The 6889-nt window shown below is 36.7% G+C and overlaps 1 protein-coding gene across 1 annotated transcript in view; it reads left to right on the top strand.

The window, feature by feature from the left end:
- The first annotated feature begins 5263 nt into the window (after positions 1–5263).
- LOC115213791 overlaps positions 5264–6889 on the top strand; it is a 182545-nt gene continuing 180919 nt past the window's right edge. The window contains exon 1 of the mRNA XM_036505052.1: positions 5264–5427. The gene's annotated coding sequence lies outside the window, so the exon portion shown is untranslated. The remainder of the gene's footprint in view (positions 5428–6889) is intronic.

Consider the following 6889-nt stretch of genomic DNA (forward strand, 5'->3'; position numbering starts at 1 on the left):
TTTCCTTTTCCTAAATTTGATACTCATTCTATCAGGGTCTTTTTGCCGAACCGGTGGTTACTTGGACATAAACAAACCAATACCGTTTGTCAAGTGATGGTGGCCAAAACACACAGACACACGCACGCACATATATGATGGGATTCAACACAGTTTCCATTTGCTAAATTCACTCACAAGACATTGGTTGGCCCTGGGCTATAGTAGAAGACACACTCAAAGTGCTATGCAGTGGGATTGAACCCGTAGCCAAGTGGTTATAAACCGAGCTTCTTAACCACACGTGCTAATATGCATTCATAATTTTAGAATCGAAGCTGCTTTAACCCATTAACTGCCAATTTTTTTTATTCATATCCTTCGTCTTTGCCAGGTGTCTTAGGAGTTAAAATAATATATAGTATTTAAATTTTCTGCATGTGTGAATTATTTCGGAAATTATGAATTTTTCGGAAATTATGAATTTTTCGGAAATGGGGATCGCTGAAAAATAGCATATTTGTCCTTTTCTATTCAATTGCAATAATAAACATTTTAGGTTTTTTTTTTGGAAACTATAGTTTCCAATGCGAATGTGTATGAAATATCAATGAATGATATCGATGGGAGATGCAAAAAAAAAAAAAATGTTTTCAAAACAGTCAATATTTTTGTAGTTCAAAAATTGCGATTTATGACATAAAATGTCCTCTAGAATTAGCCAGAGCTAATAATGACAAACTTTAACTACTAAATATTGTTAAACACACTTCTGCAAATGCAATGGGCATAAGTAATTCATTTTAAATACAACGAACAATCGGCAGTGAGACTGTTTTTAGCAGATCCCCAAATGGGGCTCATGACAGGTTAATCAGTTGAGTGTCAACTTACCGAGCGAAACATTCTGCTGTTTATATTGTGTACAGATGTTGTACAATATCTCTTTTTACTCTTTTCTCTTTTACTTGTTTCAGTCATTTGACTGCGGCCATGCTGGAGCACCGCCTTTAGTCGATCAAATCGACCCCGGGACTTATTCTATCGGTCTCTTTTGCCGAACCGCTAAGTGACGGGGACGTAAACACACCAGCATCGATTGTCAAGCAATGCTAGGGGGACAAATACAGACGCACAAACACACACACATATATATATATATATATATATACATTTATACGAAAGGCTTCTTTCAGTTTCCGTCTACCAAATCCACTCACAAGGCTTCGGTCGGCCCGGGGCTATAGTAGAAAACACTTGCCCAAGATGCCACGCAGTGGGACTGAACCCGGAACCATGTGGTTGGTAAGCAAGCTACTTACCACACAGCCACTCCTGCGCCTCTGAGTCAAGTTTATTTAATTCATAACTGGCGAACAAATAAACAAAAATAGATGAATTGCTGTGCGGTTCAGTCCCACAACGTGGAACCTTGGGCACGTGTCTTCTACTACATCCTCGAATCGACCAATGTCTTGTGAGTGGATTTGGTAGAGGGAAACTAAAAGAAGCCCGTCGCATATATGTATATATCTATGTATGTGTGTCTGTTTGTCCCCCATCACCGCTCGACAAATGGTGTTGGTGTGTTTACGCCCTCATAATCTTGCGGTTCGGCAAAACAGAAATAGAACAATTATCAGGCTTTAGATTTGTTCGACTAAAGCCCTTCAAGGTGGTGTCCCAGCTTGGCCGCAGTCAAAAATGACTGAAGCAAGTAAAAGAGAAAAGATAAAATAAATAAATAATGTTCCAATGAGCCTCTATATCAACGGTTGTCAACAGCGGCTCCCAGGGCCGCACGCGATCCTCAAGCAATCTTTCGGCGGCCCTGACGGTCTTCTCTCTACAAATATTTTTCTTTCATTGACTTGTCTTCTACTGTTTTGGCGGTGGCTTCCTAGAAAAAAACTCCAGGTTTTGGATTTGACCCAGGTATTAAAATGGTTCAGAACCGTCGCTGGACCTGCTGGAAATAACAGCTAAATTTCTCTCTCATATTGCACCATGCCATCTCCTTTTTAAATTTGGTAAAATGCATGCAATTTGAGGGGATGGGGCAGTCGATTACTTTGATCCTAGTGCTTGACTGGTACAGATGAATTCACGGACGTTCGTACATATACACCTACCGCGTGGTTTCTTAATAAAAGATCTGTTTGCAATCTCATAATTCTAGGTTCGATCCCATAGCACAGCAACTGGGGTAGGCAAGCATTTTGTTATTATTATAGACTGAGATGACTAATATTTTGCGAGCGGAGTTTGAAAGACTGAAAGTGTGTGTATGATGGTTGAAGCATTCATTCCTTCACTTTACTGAGGACCTTCAAGGTCCTATTGCATCTTCTCTCGTGCCAGCTGGTGTGCTGCCATTTAGAGCGATGATAAGCCGAATTAATTTGGCACTTGCTTTGAGAACTTTCCAAAATCACCACTGATTTTTGCCGGCTCCCGAAACAGATTTTCTCCTGTGAACGAAAGCACATAATTTAACTAGACAGACACTTTATTTTCTCACTTTAAGAGGATTAAAGAAAAGTTGACTTCGGCGGGATTCGAACCCAGAACGTAAAAAAACTGGAACTAACGACACAAGGTATTTTATGCGGCACTCTAACATTTCTATCAATTCATCTTTGTTCGTAAGCACGTATGTATATATGTATGTATGTATGTATGTATGTATGTATGTATGTATGTATGTATGTATGTATGTATGTATGATGTATTTATGTATGTATGTACGTACGTACGTATGTATGTATGTACGTATGTATGTATGTATGTATGTATAAATGTATGTATGTGTATGTATGTTTGCATGTATTATGTATGTATGTACGATGTATGTATGTATGTATGTATGTATGTATGTACGTACGTACGTATGTATGTATGTACGTATGTATGCATGTATGTATGCATGTATGTATGTATGTATGTATGTATGTATGTATGTATGTATGTATGTATGTATGTATGTATGTATGTATGTATGTATGTATGTATGTATGTATGTATGTATGTACGTATGTACGTACGTACGTATGTATGTTTGTATGTATGTATGTATGTATGTACGTACGTACGTATGTATGTATGTATGTATGTATGTACGTACGTATGTATGTATGTATGTATGTATGTATGTATGTATGTACGTACGTACGTACGTACGTATGTTTGTATGTATGTATGTATGTATGTATGTATGTATGTATGTACGTATGTACGTACGTACGTATGTATGTATGTATGTATGTATGTATGTATGTATGTATGTATGTATGTATGTACGTACGTATGTATGTATGTATGTATGTATGTATGTATGTATGTATGTATGTATGTATGTACGTACGTACGTATGTTTGTATGTATGTATGTATGTATGTATGTATGTATGTATGTACGTACGTACGTATGTATGTATGTATGTATGTATGTACGTATGTACGTACGTACGTACGTACGTACGTATGTATGTATGTATGTATGTATGTACGTACGTACGTATGTATGTACGTATGTATGCATGTATGTATGTATGTATGTATGTACGTATGTACGTACGTACGTATGTATGTATGTATGTATGTATGTATGTATGTACGTACGTACGTATGTATGTATGTATGTACGTACGTACGTACGTATGTGTATGTATGTATGTATGTATGTATGTATGTATGTATGTATGTATGTATGTATGTATGTACGTGTGTGTGTTTGTGTTTATATACGCACACACCTTCCAGCATACATATAAACATACGTGCATACCTAAATACATTTGCATGCTTGGGCGTGGCCAGGATTTCAACGAAGGGGTCTCATTAAAATGGATCCACCATTAGCCATCTGATTTTCGTTTGTATGTAGATTAATGTGTGCGTGTGTGTATGTCTCTCTGTAAGTATGTGTGTATGTATAAATTTGTGTGGGGGTGTGTATGCATATAATTGTGTGTGTGTGTGTGTTTAATCATACGTCGCTCGTTGGTGTATTCGTCCGAACTTGTCGACCCCACCCTGGTTACGGGTGTGTGTAAATGTGTTATTGCTTATAGTGTGTGTTATTTCTTTATATTCCGTAAATGTAGTAATCCAGCAAATAAAGACGAGAATATACGCCACCAGAGTGAAATAAGTAGTGATATGATCCACTAAATACCTATGAGGACAGTGCCCCAGTATGGCCGCAGTCCAATGACACGCGAACCGGCAAAGGAATACATTATCCACAGATAGTATCCTACACTAAACACACACGGATGAGTCTCTCTCCTCGGTTAATCAAGTATTTAACGGCTGTATTCCCTGACACCAACTGAACACACACTCAAAGCAGATACCACGCAGCAAAACAATTAATTGTTTGATATGAGTAAAAACATGAAGGAAATATTAAACACGCTCTCACGGATACAGAGAAAATATTAGGAAAGACTGCCAGAAAGAAAGCAAGGAAGAACGAAAGGAGAAAAGGGTTTGTTTAAACAAAAAGCCTGTCACTTATTTCACGCACATGTACACATGAAGGCAACTGCACCATCATAAATACAGATGCACTTCTTGATATGAGAATAATAATAAAGATAAATATAATTTTCAGTATGCAATGTGGTAGAGTAATTAAAATGTACATCAGTAAAAAGAAAATACAAAGAAAAACATCCACTCAGGTTTAATAACAAGATTGAAACACTTTTGAGAGTGATATATTAATGACAAAATGAGATAAAGTGAGTGAGTGAGTGAGTGAGTGAGAGGGAAAAAGATCGAGAGAGGAGGGGGTGAGAGTGGACAGTAGAAGAGTGGAAGAGAACATAAATATATTAGTTCAAAGAGAGTAAGTGAAAGATGAAAGTGAAGAGGAAAGTATACGAATGTGGGTGTGTGATTACTAATTAGAGGGAAAGTAAATGAGTGGCAGTTGGAAAGTACTAATGAGCATGACAATTAGATAGGCAGAAAGTATGAGAGTAAGCTTGATAGAGAGACAGTTGGACGTGAGTGAGGATTTAAATGACAGAGGTAGATACTGTATGAGGGAGTGACGGAGTGTTTACTTCCTTAAGTGACAGAGTGCGAGTGAGAGAGTGAGTAAGAGCTTCAGTGATAGAGAGGGTGATAGTGAGTGAATGGAAGATTGCTAAATAGAAAGTGGGGGGTGAGGGAGACTGTATGTATGAGTGAGTGAAAGGTAGCTAGAGAGAGACAGAGAGTGAGAGGAGGAAGAGTGTATGTGTATGAGTGAGTGAGCAAGTGAGTGAAAGGTAACTAGATACAGAGAGAGGGGGAGTGTGTGTACGAGTGAGTGAGTTGGCAGACGACAATTTGGGAAAGCCAAGCTAACCAAAAGCATAAAATCGAATTGAAAAAAAAATAATTTCAGTAAATGAAGAATATATTTCATCAAAGATGGTAGTTTTCTTTATCTGAGGTAATTATCTACTACTTCTATTAAAAAAAAGAAGACATTTAATGATAGTAAACAGCTTCCAAAAGACGAAAGACGAAAGACATAACGTGATTTATTTTTAAGAAATAGTAGCAGGAAACATTGTGTCGTGTTCCAAGGTAGCCGAGTGGCTGCTAAAATGAACAAAAAACATCACAAAACCTTTGCACTTTTTATTTATATACTCATTATTATTATTATTTATTATTACTGCTGTAATATTTATTCTGTAGCTGTAGATATATATATCAATACCTGCAGCAGCTCAATGCAACAACTTCTACCAACTTGTACCATTACCTTTATTGATTCTGATAATTATTGTTGTGTATGTGTGTGTGTGTGTGTGTGATACAGAAGCCGGTTATTATAATCTCAGATACCTTTATTGTTTCTGATATAATTATTGCTGTGTGCGTGAGTATATGTGTGTGTGTTAGTCTGTGCTTTTGTGTATTATGTTTGCGTGTGTGTCTGTGTGTGTGAATTATACGGTCATAATCTCGGATAATGTTATCAACCTGATATTGTTATCTTAATTAGTGTCAGAAACTATTCGCTCAATGTTATCACCAGCCCCTTATTTATGGGCTGGTGATAACAGTAATACAGAGGAACCTGAATATAATTTCGGATAATGGTATCAACCGGATATTGTTATCGAAATTAGCGGGGTCAGAAACTATTCACTTAATGTTATCGGCAGCTGGATATTGCTATCGAAAAGTCTTCGTTCCAAAGTGATCACAGTTAGAAGCTCACACAGTACGTATATACATATAAAATGTATGTATGTATGTATGTGTATGCGTATATTATGTTACACACAATGATTGTGGTATGTACACTTCCCTCGCTGGTTCACTCGAACGCAAAATATACACACATATAAATATATATACATCTACCTATCTGTCACCTGTGTGTGTAGGTGATCGTCAGCATGTCCTTAGCTATAAGGAAACACACTGATAGCCATAATATATACGTGACTTGATCAACGATGAAAGGATACAAAGACATTTTATGCCTGACACCCAGCCAGGTGTTTAGGATTCGAATCAACATTCATTCACACACACACACACGCTTACCTACACTAACACATACATACATACATACATACAACGTACACATGTATATACATTATAGTAAATATATATATATATATATATATATCCGCACACACACATACTCATACACACACACACATATATATATATGCTACAATGTATATATAATTTTCCTACTTATCCTATTCTCATAGTCGTCGTTTCTAGATTTTATTTTGATGTGATTCAATCATGTGTGTAGATTATCTATCTATCTATCTATCTATCTATCTATCTATCTATCTATCTATCTATCTATCTGTCTATATATCTGTCTATCTATCTATCCATCTATATATATATCTGTCTATATATCTGTCTATCTATCTATC

Source organism: Octopus sinensis, linkage group LG7, assembly GCF_006345805.1.
Source record: "Octopus sinensis linkage group LG7, ASM634580v1, whole genome shotgun sequence".
Taxonomy (NCBI): domain Eukaryota; kingdom Metazoa; phylum Mollusca; class Cephalopoda; order Octopoda; family Octopodidae; genus Octopus; species Octopus sinensis.